Source organism: Phyllobates terribilis, unplaced genomic scaffold, assembly GCF_046119375.1.
Source record: "Phyllobates terribilis strain yellow unplaced genomic scaffold, ASM4611937v1 Scaffold_1__5_contigs__length_1240528914, whole genome shotgun sequence".
Taxonomy (NCBI): Eukaryota; Metazoa; Chordata; class Amphibia; order Anura; family Dendrobatidae; genus Phyllobates; species Phyllobates terribilis.
The window spans coordinates 833,013,735-833,028,703 of NW_027362761.1; positions in this window are offsets into that span (position 1 = coordinate 833,013,735).

Here is a 14,969-nt window from a genome sequence, read left to right on the forward strand (position 1 = left end):
ATTTTATGTGGCGCAGCCCCTTGCTCCACCCGCTAGGAAGGCACCACATAGGGTCAGGGAAACTGGCGCCAAGTTTACCAAGAGGAGGCCCGAGGCAGCCGGACAGAAGTGTTGGTAAGAAAGGCCAGACAAAGGACACACAAAGGGGGTCCTGTGAAGCGCTCCAAAGTTATCTGGGAGTTGTCTGAGCCCCTCACCTGGTGAGCACAGTACGACGTGGGCAGCCGTTACCTGCAGACGTGGTCTGGATAATAAGAACTGTGAGTAAAGGCCCTGAACTGCATCACTGACTCCGTGTCGTTACTGCTGCTGCCCTGCACCATCACCCCCATCCTCCGCATACACTGCCCTGAGGCTATACTCCTCCCGTGGGGAGTTATGCTACGCTCTGCTGCACCCACAACACCAGCCTTAGCGGTCTGCCCTGTAGCGGCGGTTCACTCTGACCGCAATCCACGGGTGGCGTAGTCGGACATTTAAACATCAAAACCACATAAATAGTTCCGCCACTGGTTTGACCGCCCTGAGCCACGGAACCGGATCGCCGCCACGAAGACTACAACCACCAGCATCCACCAAAAAGGGTCCGGCTCCGGGTGTCCCAAGGCCCAGGGGGTGCGTCAGAACATTTTCATCACCTTTCACAATCACCAATGGGACAAGGCAGGGATGTCCTCTGTCCCCTCTCTTATACATCCTAGTGACGGAGCACCTGCTCTCATCAATTCGCCATAACCCCAATATTAGGTGGATTGAGGTGGGAGGCACCGAGTACAAGTGCTCTCTATTTGCTGATGATGTCCTAGTATATATCACTCAATCACATATATCCATCCCTGCTGTTATGGCTGAAATAGATCACTTTGTTACATGGTAAAATTTTAAAATCAATGCAGCGAAGTCTGAGGCCCTCGATGTCTCCCTCCCTAAATCCATATAGGATTCCATCCAGTCCAACTTTCCCTTTGCCTGGCCCTCACAGGGTATCAAATACTTAGGAATTCCTATTCATAGAGACCTCTCCCATCTATGTTATCTTAATTTTGGGCCCTTTATTGAACAATTCCATACAGACCACGGTTGGCAAGTTAGAACTGTAAGATTCACTACGTGAACCACTGGTGTTTTGTGGAAAAGCACATGTACACCGCGTTCCAAATTATTATGCAAAAAGTGTTTAGGAGTGATAAGGGAAGAATTTGTTTGTTTGTCAGTTAAACTCATTGATGGTGATGTGTGTCAGGGCTCTTTATATCACTGTAAGCAATTGCAGACACCTGTGCTAATTAGTTTGGCAGGTGTGTCCAATGAAAGGCAAGACTACTTAAGAAGGCTCTCTCACATTATTAAGCAGCCTACATTTTCTGCCAAAATGGGAAAGAAAAAGGATGTGTCGGCTGCTGAGAAGCAACAAATTGTGGAGTGTTTAGGTCAAGGCATGACTACAATCAACATTGTGCGATGATCAGGATGAAGTGTCTTGGCAATCAAGAAGTATGTAGCTGATTCACAGTACACACGTGTGCGTGCTGATAAGGGCAAATTGAGGACTCTTTCCTACAGGCAATTACGTCAGGTTGAAACAGCAGCGGCAAAAAAGCCTTGTCATAGCAGCAGACAAGTTTTTGAAGCTGCTTGTGCCTCCAACGTCCCCCGAACAACAAGATGCAGGGTCCTTCAGAGGTTTGCAGCTGTGCATATGCCATCCTGTCGACCTCCTCTATCCACTTCACACAAGCAGAAACGGCTCCAGTGGGCCAAACATTACATGAAGACTGATTTCAAAACTGTTTTGTTCACGGATGAGTGCCGTGCAGCGCTCGATGGTCCAGATGAATGGAGTGGAGGATGGCTGGTTGATGGACACCCCACGCAAACACGGCTACAGCGCCAACAAGGAGGAGGTGGAGTAATGTTTTGGGCTGGAATCATGGGGAGAGAGATTGTCGGCCCCTTTAGGATCCCTGAAGGCGCTAAAGATGAACTCCATAATGTATGTGGATTTTCTCAAACAGCACTTCCTGCCATGGTTCAAGAAGAAGAACCGTGTATTTCACAGCAAGATCATTTTTCTGCATGATAATGCACCATCTCATGCTGCACATAAAACATCTGCATCTCTGGCTGATATGGGCATAAAAGGGGACAAACTTATGGTGTGACCCCCATGCTCCCCTGACCTCTACCCCATTCAGAACCTTTGGAGCATCATTAAAAGGAGTGTCTATGATGGCGGGAGGCAGTTCACATCTAAGAAACAGCTCTGGGAGGGTATTCTGTCCTCATGCAAAACAATTGAAGCAGAAACCATCCAAAACCTGACAAATTCAATGGACGAGAGAGTTCAGAAGCTCCTTTCGAACAAGGGGTCCTATGTGAAAATGTAACATCACCTAGAATAAAGTTTTGAGTTGAAAACTGTTTGATTTCAGTTTCTAACAACCTGCTAATGCTTATAATTTCAAAAATGACCATTTTTTTGGTCTTTATTAAAATGAAAAGGTTGATCGAAAAGTTTGGGGGATCTAAGAGTGTGGCAACCCAGTAGTCATGATTACTTCGAATTCTGACAATATGAGGGTCATGCTGCAGGTAGTGCAGCAAGAAGGCACTTATGTGTCTTGCGCATCTCGGAGCCCCAAAATTATTTTCCGGGCTAGATGCAGCTAAAAATTATTTTAATTTTAAATCTGGTGAAGCTTATTATAGATGGCCTAATAGGATCAGTGCTGCACACTGCTACAAAGCCCAAATTATTTTCCAGTCAAGATACAGATAAACATGATTAGTAATTTGAAAGCTTAAAACGGTTGGTAGGGTGATTTTAACCAATCATCAAGCTTTTACTCTCCCCAGGATGACACAGGGGTAGAAAAGTCGTTTCGGATCCATGATTTGTTCATCTTTATGAACGTGAGTCTGTCTACATTATCAGTGGAGAGCCGCGTGCGCTTATCTGTCAGCACACCACCAGCAGCGCTGAACACACGTTCAGACAGAACGCTGGCTGCGGGGCATGACAAGATCTCCAAGGCGTAAGTGGCTAGCTCCGGCCATTTATCCAGATTGGAAGCCCAAAAAGAGCAAGGGTCCAGTGACACAGTCGTGGCTTCAATGTTTACTTGGAGATACTCCTGTACCATCGTCTCTAGGCGTTGACTATGTGTCAGACTTCTTGTCTCCTGTGGCCTTGCAAAGGATGGGCTAAAAAAGTGGTGAAATGATTCCGCAAAATTGATGTTACCAGCAGATACTGTGGTTCTGTTACGGTTTCAGTGCTGAACACTTGACGGTCCCACGGTTGGCAAGTTGGAACTGTGAGATTCACTACGTGCACCACTGGTATTTTGTGGAAAAGCACATGTAAGATTCTGCAACAGTCTCTGCTGATACTCCTGCATGCGTGCATCCCTTTCTATGGCAGGAATAATTTCTGCAAATTTACTTTTGTACCGGGGATCTAACAGTGTGGCAACCCAGTAGTCAGGATTATTTCTAATTCTCACAATTCGAGGGTCATGTTGCAGGTAGTGCAGCAAGAAGGCACTCATGTGTGTTGCGCATCCAGGAGCACCAAGTCCCTGTTGTGTTGGTGGCGAGGTAGCAATCATGCTTCCTTCCTCTGTCCTCTCCCCCCAACCTCGCACAACAGAAATGTGATCAAGGTCTCCCTCATCTGATGAGTCTTCCATCAGTTCGTCCTCCACTTCTTCCTGGGCTCCTGCACCTTCCTCACTAGTTTGGCTGCTACCATGCGCCCTGGTAAAATCATCTCCCCCACCCTCACATGCCTGCCGCCTTGGTGCTGCCGACCGTCTGGACCTTGCAGATGTTAGCCCTTCCGCATACAACTCCTCCTCCTCTACTTCCTCCACCTCCTCTTGTGCCACCACCTGACTCCGAATTCTGTTTAACATGTGCTCCAGCATGTAAATCACCGGAATAGTCATGCTGATAATGGCATCGTCAGCACTAAACATCTTCGTCGCCATTTCAAAACTGTGCAGAAGGGTGCATAGGTCCCTGATCTGAGACCACTCCTCCAGCGTGATTTGCCCCACCTCTGAATCTCGTTGGCCCAGGCTATACGTCAGAACGTATTGCACCAGGGCTTGTCGGTGCTGCCACAGTCGCTGCAACATGTGCAGAGTTGAATTCCACCGGGTAGGCACATCGCATTTTAGCCGGTGAAGTGGCAGGCCCAACGACTTCTGTAGAGATGTAAGTCGCTGAGCTGCGGGATGCGAACGGCGGAAGTGAGCACACAGCGACCGTGCCCTCTGCAGAAGGCCATCTAGTCTGGGATAGTGGGCTAAAAATTGCTGGACAACCAGGTTCAACACGTGAGCCATACAAGGCACGTGTGTGACATTGCCCCGGCGAAGGGCCGCACCCAGGTTTGCAGCATTGTCGCACACGGCCTTCCCTGGTTTCAGGTCCAGTGGAGACAACCATTCATGAAATTGGTTCTCCAGAGCTGACCACAACTCCTCAGCTGTGTGACTCACATTTCCCAGACATTTCAATGTAAAAACCGCCTGATGACGTTGAGCCCTACTGCCAGCATAGTAAGGAGGTGTGCAGGATCCCTTCTGCACAGTTAGAAAGCTTGTGGCATGACCAGACAGGCTTTGGGTGCAGGTGGAAGACCGAGAGGAGGTTGAGGAGGCAGAAGCAGTGGAGGAAAAATGACATAAAGAGGATTGACGCACAACTCGTGGGGACGGCAAGACTTGGACAGCAGCCCCTTGTCCTGCTGTCACCATAGTTACCCAGTGCCCAGTCAGCGACATGTAACGCCCCTGTCCATGCCTACTCGTCCAAGTGTCTGTGGTGAAATGCACCCTGTCACACACAGAGTTTCTCAAAGAAGCGGTGATGTTGTGTGCGACATGCTGGTGGAGCGCAGGCACACCTTTCTTTGAGAAGTAGTGCCGACTGGGCATCTGGTACTGGGGCACTGCGACGGACATAAGGTCTCGAAAATCCTCTGTGTCCACCAGGCGGAAAGGCAGCATTTCTGTAGCCAAGAGCTTGCAGATGGTGAAATTCAACCTCTTAGCTTTCTCATGGCTAGGAGGAAATGGTCTTTTACTTGTCCACATCTGAGGGACCGAGGGCTGGCTATTGTGCTTAGACGGGGTTGATAAGGGTGTCCCCGGCAAACTGCCGGTCTGTGAGGAAGATGCAGGCGGACATGTTAGGTTGCCTTGATCCAAAGGTGGTGCTATCGATGTCGGACAGCGCTCAAGACCAGCTGGTGTTACCAACTCCAAAGAAAATGATGACCTGCCAATCACGCTGGCTGTTGCGGGTAAAGAGGTGGCAGGTCTGCGCCCCAAAACAGGTGTGACTGCTGTCCCCCCAGTCACAGAGGATGAAGAGGCCGCGGATGCACAAGATATGGCAGACGGTGGTTGGCCCGGCCGGCTAGACCGCATTGTAGCACACTGAGCTTCCCACTGCAACTTATGCTTCATGTCCATGTGCCGGTTCATGCATGAAGTACTCAAACTATGTATTTTTTGGCCTCTACTTAGCTTTTGCTGACAAATGTTACAGATAACACGAGTTGGGTCATCTTTATCGATCTGAAAAAATGCCCAGGCTATGCAAGGCTTAGCACCCATGCGACCTGAAGAGCCACCACGACTTGTGGTGAGAGGCAGAGTTGTGTTTGAGGATGCAGTTGTTGACGTGCTTCCAGTACTACGTCTCTGTCCAGGAAGGCGCAACCTGACCTCGTCGTCACTAGCATCTTCCTCCACCTCCTCTGCTGACCTCATCTCTTGGCTGACTGTGGGTTGACAGTAAGTGGGATCTCCGACCTCATCATCATCACCCTGTGCGTTATCACACCCGTCGTCCTCAGAGCCAACCTGTTCCTGCCCTGACAAAAAACTAAAGTTGTCGCTCCAATCAGGTATTTGAGTCTTATCATCGTCTTCCTCATTGTCTCCACCAACAGGAGTTACAGTTTGGGAATGAGGGTCTACATTATGGTCAGAACCTTCTGCGTCTGGTCCTGGATCCGACTCATAAAGATTCTGGGCATCAGTGCAGATCATTTCCTCGTCTGGATTCACAGAAGCGCTGGAGTCGACCTCTGATTCCCAGGCTATAGTATGAGTAAACAGCTCTGCAGACTCAACCATCTGTTCTACCTCATACTCAGACGGGCAGCTGGAGATTTGGGAGCTGTGAGGAAGCAAGTGCGATTTGGGTGACACCTTTGAGGACTGGAGTATTTGTGATGTTGAAGTTGATGTGGAGGAGAGCCCACTTAAAGGAGCACTTGATATCCGTTGAAGCACCTGCTGTTTTTGTGCCTCATCTGGAATTTGTAGCGATTGGCGTGGCCATAAGAAAGGGATCTTATCACATTGTCCGCTAAAAGAAGTAGACATTTTAGTTTGGCTGGAAGATGGTCTTTCTTCTGCACCTACCCCACGGACACAACCTTTTTTCCCCTTCCCAACACGCCTATTCCCCTTTCCACCAGCAGCAGGCCTTTTTCCACTCATTTTGGTGGTTAACTAATTCACAACTCTGGAGTTGTTTGCACAAAAAAACAATGGATGGTAACCGAGCAGAGCTGAGTGGCCAAACTGTGGTATTAGGCCAAAACTATTGGCTGGGTTAGATGCAGAAAAAAATTATTTTTAATTTGCAACCTGATGGAGGTCAGTATAGATGGACTAATAGACCAAGTCCCACACACCGCTAGAAGCCCAAATATTTTTTCAGAGCTAGATGCAGAAAAAAATTATATTCAATTTGCAACCTGCTGGAGGTCAGTATAGAAGGACTAATAGAACAAGTCCCACACACTGCTAGAAGCCCAAATATTTTTTCAGAGCTAAATGAAGAAAAAAATTATTTTTAATTTGCAACCTGATGGAGGTCAGTATAGATGGACTAATAGACCAAGTCCCACACACTGCTAGAAGCCCAAATATTTTTTCAGAGCTAGATGCAGAAAAAAATTATATTCAGTTTGCAACCTGATGGAGGTCAGTATAGATGGACTAATAGAATGATGCTATGCCCAAAAGATTTTACTTCACTAGGTGCAGTAAAAAAATTGGTATTCTATACACAGGTGGTATATCTTGCAACACAGATAGGCTACTCCACTGACTAACACACTCTGCAATAGGCCAAAAAGGATTGGCTTTGCTAGATTCAGCCAAATGCTGTGAAAAAAACTTGCATAGCACTGGCACAGACCTGCCTGGCAAAAACTGATAGGAACTGATGTAACCTAGTCCTGAAAAGGACTCCAATTACAATTAGTCTTTACTCCCACAATCTATCTATTTAAGAGCACAGACCTGCCTGATAAAAGTCGTAGGAAATGCTGTAACCTAGTCCTTAAAAGGACTGCAATCACAACTATTCCCTACTCCCAAGCTATCTGTATATTTGTGCGAAAATTGGCTTGAAATTAACAAGGTATAGCGCACACAGCAACAGCGGTGCCGTCTAACACGCAGCTGCAGCAGTGAGAAAATGGTGGCGACGGGGAAAATGGCTTGGTCTTATAGGGCAAGGACATGTGACATACACTGCCAATCACACATGCCCTTGCTTGTGTGAAAAAAAGCACTTCGCTCCGTGTGTGCGCTGCTGATAGGCTGACAGATTGCACCTCCCCACTGCAAATGCGGGAAAGAGAAAAAAAAATGGAGATCTTCATTGTTCCTGCAGAGATCCATCCCCTGCCCCTCCCCCCGCCCCGCTGTACACTCAAACTGCGTATTAACATTAATTTTCATCATTACTGAGAAAAAATCCAGTTATGATTTTGGTGCACGAACAGTTATCGAACATAACCTCGAACAGCCGAATTTTTCTCAAATTGTTCGTGTTCGCCGACCGGCTCGAACACCGCCCAAAACAGCTCGAATTTGAGATTGGCGAACAGTTCGAGTAGAACAACGCTCATCTCTAGCCAAGATGCCTCCTGCCCTGCACTTGTCATTAAACACTCTCAACTAGCACCATCAGCAAGCATGTCCTTGTCCCAGCGCAGCTTTCAGTTGTCCCTACCCCAGTCCTTGGACGCAAGCGTAAGTACGCAGCTAACGCCCTACAGGCCACACTACTAAATTCACACATTTCACGAATGCTTGCACTCAAAATGTTGACTTTTAGGCTCATGGAGACTAAAGTTTTCAGCAACCTGATGGCGGCGGTCGTCCCTCGGTACTTGGAACCCAGCCGCCACTATTTCCCCCGGTGTGCCGTCCCAACATTACACAAGCACGTATCACACATTAGCTGTGCCCTCCACAACGCAGTTACTGGAAAAGTTCACCTAACCATGGACACGTGGACAAGTGCTTGTTGGCAGGGACGGTACATCTCGCTGATGGCACACTGGGTTAACATAGTGGAAGCCGGGACCAGACGGACCTTGGGACGGAACACATCCTTCCGACACTGAGGATAGCGGGCCCTAGGTCAATCAGGGTTGCCCCCACATTCTACAGCTCCTGCACCTCATCCTCCTCAGCATCCATCTCTGAAATGACCACATCAGTCGCAAGCTGGAAGCACTGCAGCACTGCCTCGGCCAAGCGGCAACAGGCTGTGCTGAAGCTAATATGCTTAGGTGACAAACCACACAACGCTGAAGAGTTGTGCACAGCTTTGAAAGAGCAGGCAGATCTGTGGCTCACACCGCTGAACCTACAGCCAGGCATGGTCGTGTGTGACAATGGCCGGAACCTTGTGGCGGCTCTGACGCCAGGCAAGCTCGCACACGTGCCATGCCTGGCCCATGTGCTTAACCTTGTGGTTCAGCGGCTTCTCAAAACCTACCCGGATTTGTCATATCTGCTTGTCAAAGTACACAGCCTGTGTGCCCATTTTAGAAAGTCAGCTACAGCTTCCGCCGCTCTTGCCGTGCTTCAGCAGAGTTTGCAGCTTCCGGCTCACCGACTGGTGTGTGATGTCCCCACGTGTTGGAACTCTACATTGCAGATGTTGGGAAGGATTTGTGAGCAGAAGAGGGCAGTTGTTGACTACCTGCATCAACAAGGTCGTCTGTATTCAGGTCAGACTCGACACATAAAACCTCAGGAGTGGACATGGATGTCAGACATCTGTACCATCCTCCAAAACTTTGAGGACTCCATCAAGATTGTGAGCCATAATTAGAGCCACCATCCTACTTCTCTGTCTTCTGAAATGCTGTCTGCTCTCAATTAAGGAGGGTGCATTGCAGGCGGAGCACAATGAGATGGAGCAAGGAACCATACAGGGTGATTACACACAGCCCAGCCTCATCTCATCCCAATGTGGATTGGGTGACAATGAGGAAGAGGAGGAGGAGGAAGAACAGGAGCTAGTTTCCTGCACTATAGACGGTACTACCTGCACAACTGCCATATCATCTGTTCAGCGTAGATGGCCCGAGGACAGGGAGGAGGATGAAGAGGAGGATGATGAGGAGAGCATGGTCAGTCATCCTCTTTGTGAGGAAACGGAAGTCTTGCCTCTTTGCAGTCTGGCACACATGGCTGAGTTTATGTTACGCTGTCTTTCCCGTGACCCTCGCGTTGTCCAAATTTTGGGCGATAGTCATTACTGGTTGGTGTTGCTTGTAGACCCATGCTACAGGGAGAACATTCTGTCTCTTATTCCCTTGCAGGACGCGCCCAATAAAATGGTGCAGAAGGAGAAGGCCCTTGTTGCAGAGTTATTAAAAAAATTCCCATCTGAAAACGCTGGCAGCAGAGGTCACAGTTTGTTGGACAACCAAGGAGTACAGACAAGAGAGCCACAAATGCAATCCAGCAGAGGCAGGGGAACACTGTCAAAGTTCTGGGACAGTTTTCTCAGACCCTTCCATCGCACAGGCCCTGAGGCGGGGGGTACTCTCACAAGGAGTGCAAAGCTTTGGAAGATGGTGAGGGAGTACCTTGCCAACCGTACCAACGTCCTCTGTGCCTTATAATTATTGGGTATCCAAGATGGACACGTGGTATGAACTGGCTCTCTATGCCTTGGAGGTCCAGGCCTTACCTGCCAATAGCGTTTTGTCAGAGCGGGTTTTTAGTGCCGCCGGTAGAATTATAACCGATAGGCGCATTCGCCTGTCAACTGAAAATGCTGACAGACTGACTCTTATAAAAATGAACAAGGGCTGGATTGGGCCAGACTTCTCAACACCACCGAATGATATCAGCGTAACATAATCTCAAATACAGTGTCTTTTTTGGGGAGGTCTAACTCTATTCCCATGTACCTCTGTCTTCACACCCACACATGGGTATACGCTTCTTGATTTTGTCTATTTGCTCATGTCTTCCTTCTCCGCATCCTCATTCTCCAACACCATATCACCACCATATGTACCATCTCAACATATCTACGTCTCTTGCAAGGGGCATTGGAGTTCCTCCAAATTTTTGGCAGCCGTTGCTACACTGCATAGGCAAACACTATGGGAGACCCACTTCCTAATAATGGGAGCATTGTTTTTAGGAGGCTCTCTTACCTCTATATTTCTTGCAAGGGGCATTGGAGTTCCTCCAAATTTTTGGCTGCTATTGCTTTACTGCATAGGCAAACACTATGGGAGACCCACTTCCTAATAATGAGAACATTGTTTTTAGGAGGCTCTTTGTCCTCTACGTCTCTTGCAAGGGGCATTGGAGTGCCTCCAAATTTTTGGCAGCCGTTGCTTCACTGCATAGGTAAACACTATGGGAGACCCACTTCCTAATAATTGGAACATTGTTTTTAGGAGGCTCTCTGGCCTCTACATCTCTTGCAAGGGGCATTGGAGTGCCTCCAAATTTTTGACAGCCCTTGCAGTCACTGGATATGCAATAAAAGTATAGGAGACCCACTCGTTAATAATGGGAAAAACAAAGCATAGCCGGCTGATGTCTCTCTAACAATAGCGAGGGCCGACTGCTGGCCTTGTAAGAATAGCAAGGGCCGCCTGATGGCCCTATAAAAATAGGTTTGTGAATTTCAGAGTCCCTCCATCATAAATGAAACAGGATGTGCCTGATGATGTGTCACACACCACACGACCAGATAAGGTTGTAAAATATTAAAATGACATTTCCCGGTGAATGCATTTGTCTTAAAAAATAACTTAAAAAAAAAAACACAGTAGGATCTTTCTTTAGTATAAAAACCAGAGTCTCCAATGTAACGTCAATGTAATTACATTGTTCCTGCACCTCCTCCTCCAGTTCGGCCTCCATCTCCGAAAGAGCACATCAGTCACAAGCTGAAAGCACTGCAGCACTGCCTTGGCCAAGCAGCAATAGGCTGTGCTGAAGATAACATGCTTAATGCTTAGGTGACAAACCGCCCACCGCTGCAGAGTTGTTGAAAGCTGTAACACAGCAGCCTGATCTGTGGCTCTCAACGCTGAACATACAGCCAGGCATGTATGTGTGTGACAATGGGCGGAACCTGGTGACAGAGAAATGACAGCCGGAGTAGATACGATTTCCCAAAAGTCAGTCCTTTCACCAAGCTAAAAAATATGGCTGAGGTGAAATACAACTCACCAACAAGCTGTGTACAGGCTCCATACTGGCCCTGGCCACATTCACCTGTCCACGTGTTTGTGGTTAGGCACTCCTTCCCAGTAAGTGCACTGGGGAGGGCACGGGTAATGTTCTGGGACCCGTGCTTGTGGAATGCGGAGACAACACCAGGAGAAACACCCGGCCGCCGCCATGAGGTTGTGGACAGCTTCCGCATCCACGAGCCTAAAAGGCCACATTTCAAGTGCAAGCAGCTTTAGAGGACCAAAAATTTGGCAGTATAGTGTTGCAGCCTGTGGGTAAGTGGGTGGCTGGCTGCATACTTGCCCTTGCATTCCAAGGAATGGGGTAGGGACAACTGGACGCTGCACTGGGACAAGGACGTGGACGGTGATTGTTGCAAATCTGCAACGACACGTGCATGGCGGGAGGTATTTTCGCATGCACCAAGGATCACTTATGATGGGCACACTTAGGCAGTGACATGGAAGTCAGAGATGCTTCCAGGGATCTTCCCCATGCTGTTCCCATGTCTTTTCAGCACTGTATGCATGTGTCTAATGATGTGTCACTCACCATATGGCCCGATAAGGTTGTAAAATGTTAAAATTACATTTCCCGGTGAATGCATTTGTCTTGGTTGAAAGCAATGCAAAAGTGCAAAAACGCATCAAAAACGCTACGTGTGAACATAGCCCAAGTGTAGAAGAGCATTTTTGTTTTTGGTTATTTATTTTGCCTTATATACATTACCCTGGAAAGGATGTTCCTTAACATTTTTCCCAGGAAAATCCATTTTGGTTTCGTTTTTGCATGTTTTATTGTGAGTCAGTGAAAGTGGCATAATACCTCTGACAACGTTGTTCACAGAAGTGACCGAGGAGTCAGATATGCTTCCAGGGTTCTTCCCCATGCTGTTCCGATGCCATTTGAGCACTGTTCCCGTCGATTTGGGCAATTTTTGGCCCTCTGAAGACCGCCAGGTGGAGCCGCCGGAAAAATGCTCGAGTTTCCCATAGACTTACATTGGGCTCATTACTCGGACCAAGCACTTGAGCATTCCAATTTGCTCAACCCGAGCAACGAGTACCCGAGCATTTTAGTGCTCGCTCATCACTACACAATATATATAGCTATGTAGGATTTCCATACTCTTCTCTTCTCTAGCAGAGATAATAGAAGGGAGGGGAATGTACCAGGCAGATCTAGCTTTTGAAATTTGTGTTTCGGAGTCACAGATGGTCCTGTCTCAAGTATTTTATTACTATTAGAGAGCTGTACTGCTCTCTATACTGTTTGTAATTATACCAAAGTCTGCTAGAAGTTACTTGTTAAAATTCAACACAGCCACAATGTACAGAAAATGATAAAGACTAAGGGGTTAGATTCGTGGTTTAATAAAACTGCTTAGTAAGCTGCATAATTGAACCAGTAGAGTAGCTACCGGGGGGGGGGGGGCAAAGGGTGCGCCGATACAATAACCCTGCACTGCTGCTATGGGGCCTGTGAGTTGGGGGACCCCCCGCAAGTTCAACTGTATCGGCATTCGCCGGGGCTATGGGGTGCATTATACTGTACGGGCTGTGGGGTGCATTATGCTGTATGGACTATAGGGTGCATTATGCTGTATGGAGGACCATGCAGGTGCCTTTAAACTATATGCAAGCAATTTTACAGTGTGAAGGTTTGTGTGGGGTCCATCATGCTGTTTGGGGGCCATTATACAGTGTGGAGAGGTGTGGGGCTATTATATTGTATGTAGGCCCATTATACTGCATGGAGGGCTGTGTGGGGGTCACAGTTAGGGGATCATACTCTGGTGGGGTCACCATACTTTTCTGGAGCAGGTGAGGGGTGGGTTACAGTAAGGCCATCATACTTTATGAATGCAATGGAAGGGGAATCTAGGACTCCAGTAGGAAGAAAATTAGAGGACACAGAGTACTACACAGCAGGTGCAGTAATAGGGACACATATGGCAGTAGGGGCTCAGTATTGGGGTATCAGCAGGATAAGGAGTTTGTGCAGGTTGGGGATAAATGGAGATGGTGCCTGACATGTGAGATGTCAGATGTGTCTTTGTTGTAGTTTCTGCAGTCAGGTTCTGGCTGGAAAAAGTTGCCGTGTCGGTCTGGGCCAGATTGAAAAGATGGGAAAAGTGAATAACTCCACCAGAAAGTACATCAGCTGTAAATCACCATTAATAACTGTACTATAATCTCTTATATGTTCTGCAGGACTGGTAGCTACCATTATATGGTCACCATATGGCTGTAGTGTCAGTGTTGGTCTTTGTATAGAGATTTCTTTTAGTAACAGCGCTGTCATCTGCTGAGGTTCTCCTACATCCACTATTAGGGTGTGCCATCATAGTTTTAATCAGGGTTACGTGGTTAGAGGCCCACTCAGAAGTTTCGCCCCCCACCTGAACCAAACCCTAAGCTACGCTTCTGCCTCTTTACATTCTTTAAAGGTGGTGTGGTTTGCATAAATCAGATGCCTCTTTGTTCAGTTACTTGAATACTACTTCAACTAACCTTGGCTTTTTTTTTTCAGATATACTGTACATACATACGGTAGTGTCCAAAATAATTGCAGTCCAATATGACTAACCAGATTAACCCTAGAAGGCATACCTGGGGCCTCGCAGGCCAGCCCTGTTAATTGTTTTCTATTTTCTGCACGATTACTTTAGTTAGAATTTTGAAACTCTAGGTATTCCTCATGTATATAGTTATTTGTCATTTTTGTTTGAGTTATTCCATGTTATTTGCACACGGGCCTAAAAGGCCCCAGGTATGTGAAATTGTAGATTTTTATGGTCATGCGTAGTGTTGAGCCACCCCCGTAGTGTTCGAGTTCGGTTCGGTTCGTCGAACACCCGTGTGTTCGCCGAACTGTTCGTCGAACTGTTCGTCGAACACCTTCGAACACCGTTAAAACCAATGGCAGGCAAACAAAAACACATAGAAACACATAGAAAACACCTTCAAAGGTGTCCAAAAGCTGACAAACTGCTCAGAAGACACAACTAACACATGGAAAAGTGACAAGTACATATAGTCAGCGAAAATAAAAGAGGTGGAGGAGTAAAAGGAGGGGGAGACACAGATATAGGCATGTCATGCCCTTCTAAAATCCAAAAAGTGAGAAGCCGACACGGCCAGTCCGCTCCTGCCCGTGCCACCTCCGTGTCGCCGGGTTTGTGCCAGAGCCGCGGTGAACCCTGATGGCCAGCCCCCCTCTCCCAATACTGGTGCCTGTCCGCTGGTGGGTCGAGCGAGCCCCCCTGTGGTGGAGGCAGCTCTAAGCTTTTTAATTTAAATTGTCTCTCTAATTTGAATGAATACACTTTAAATCCATTTACAAGGATCTATTGGAGGGCAAGTCTCATGCCAGCAGCCGCATAATTCCAGCTCCAGTAGCGTCCACTAAAGCTGCTGCAATTAA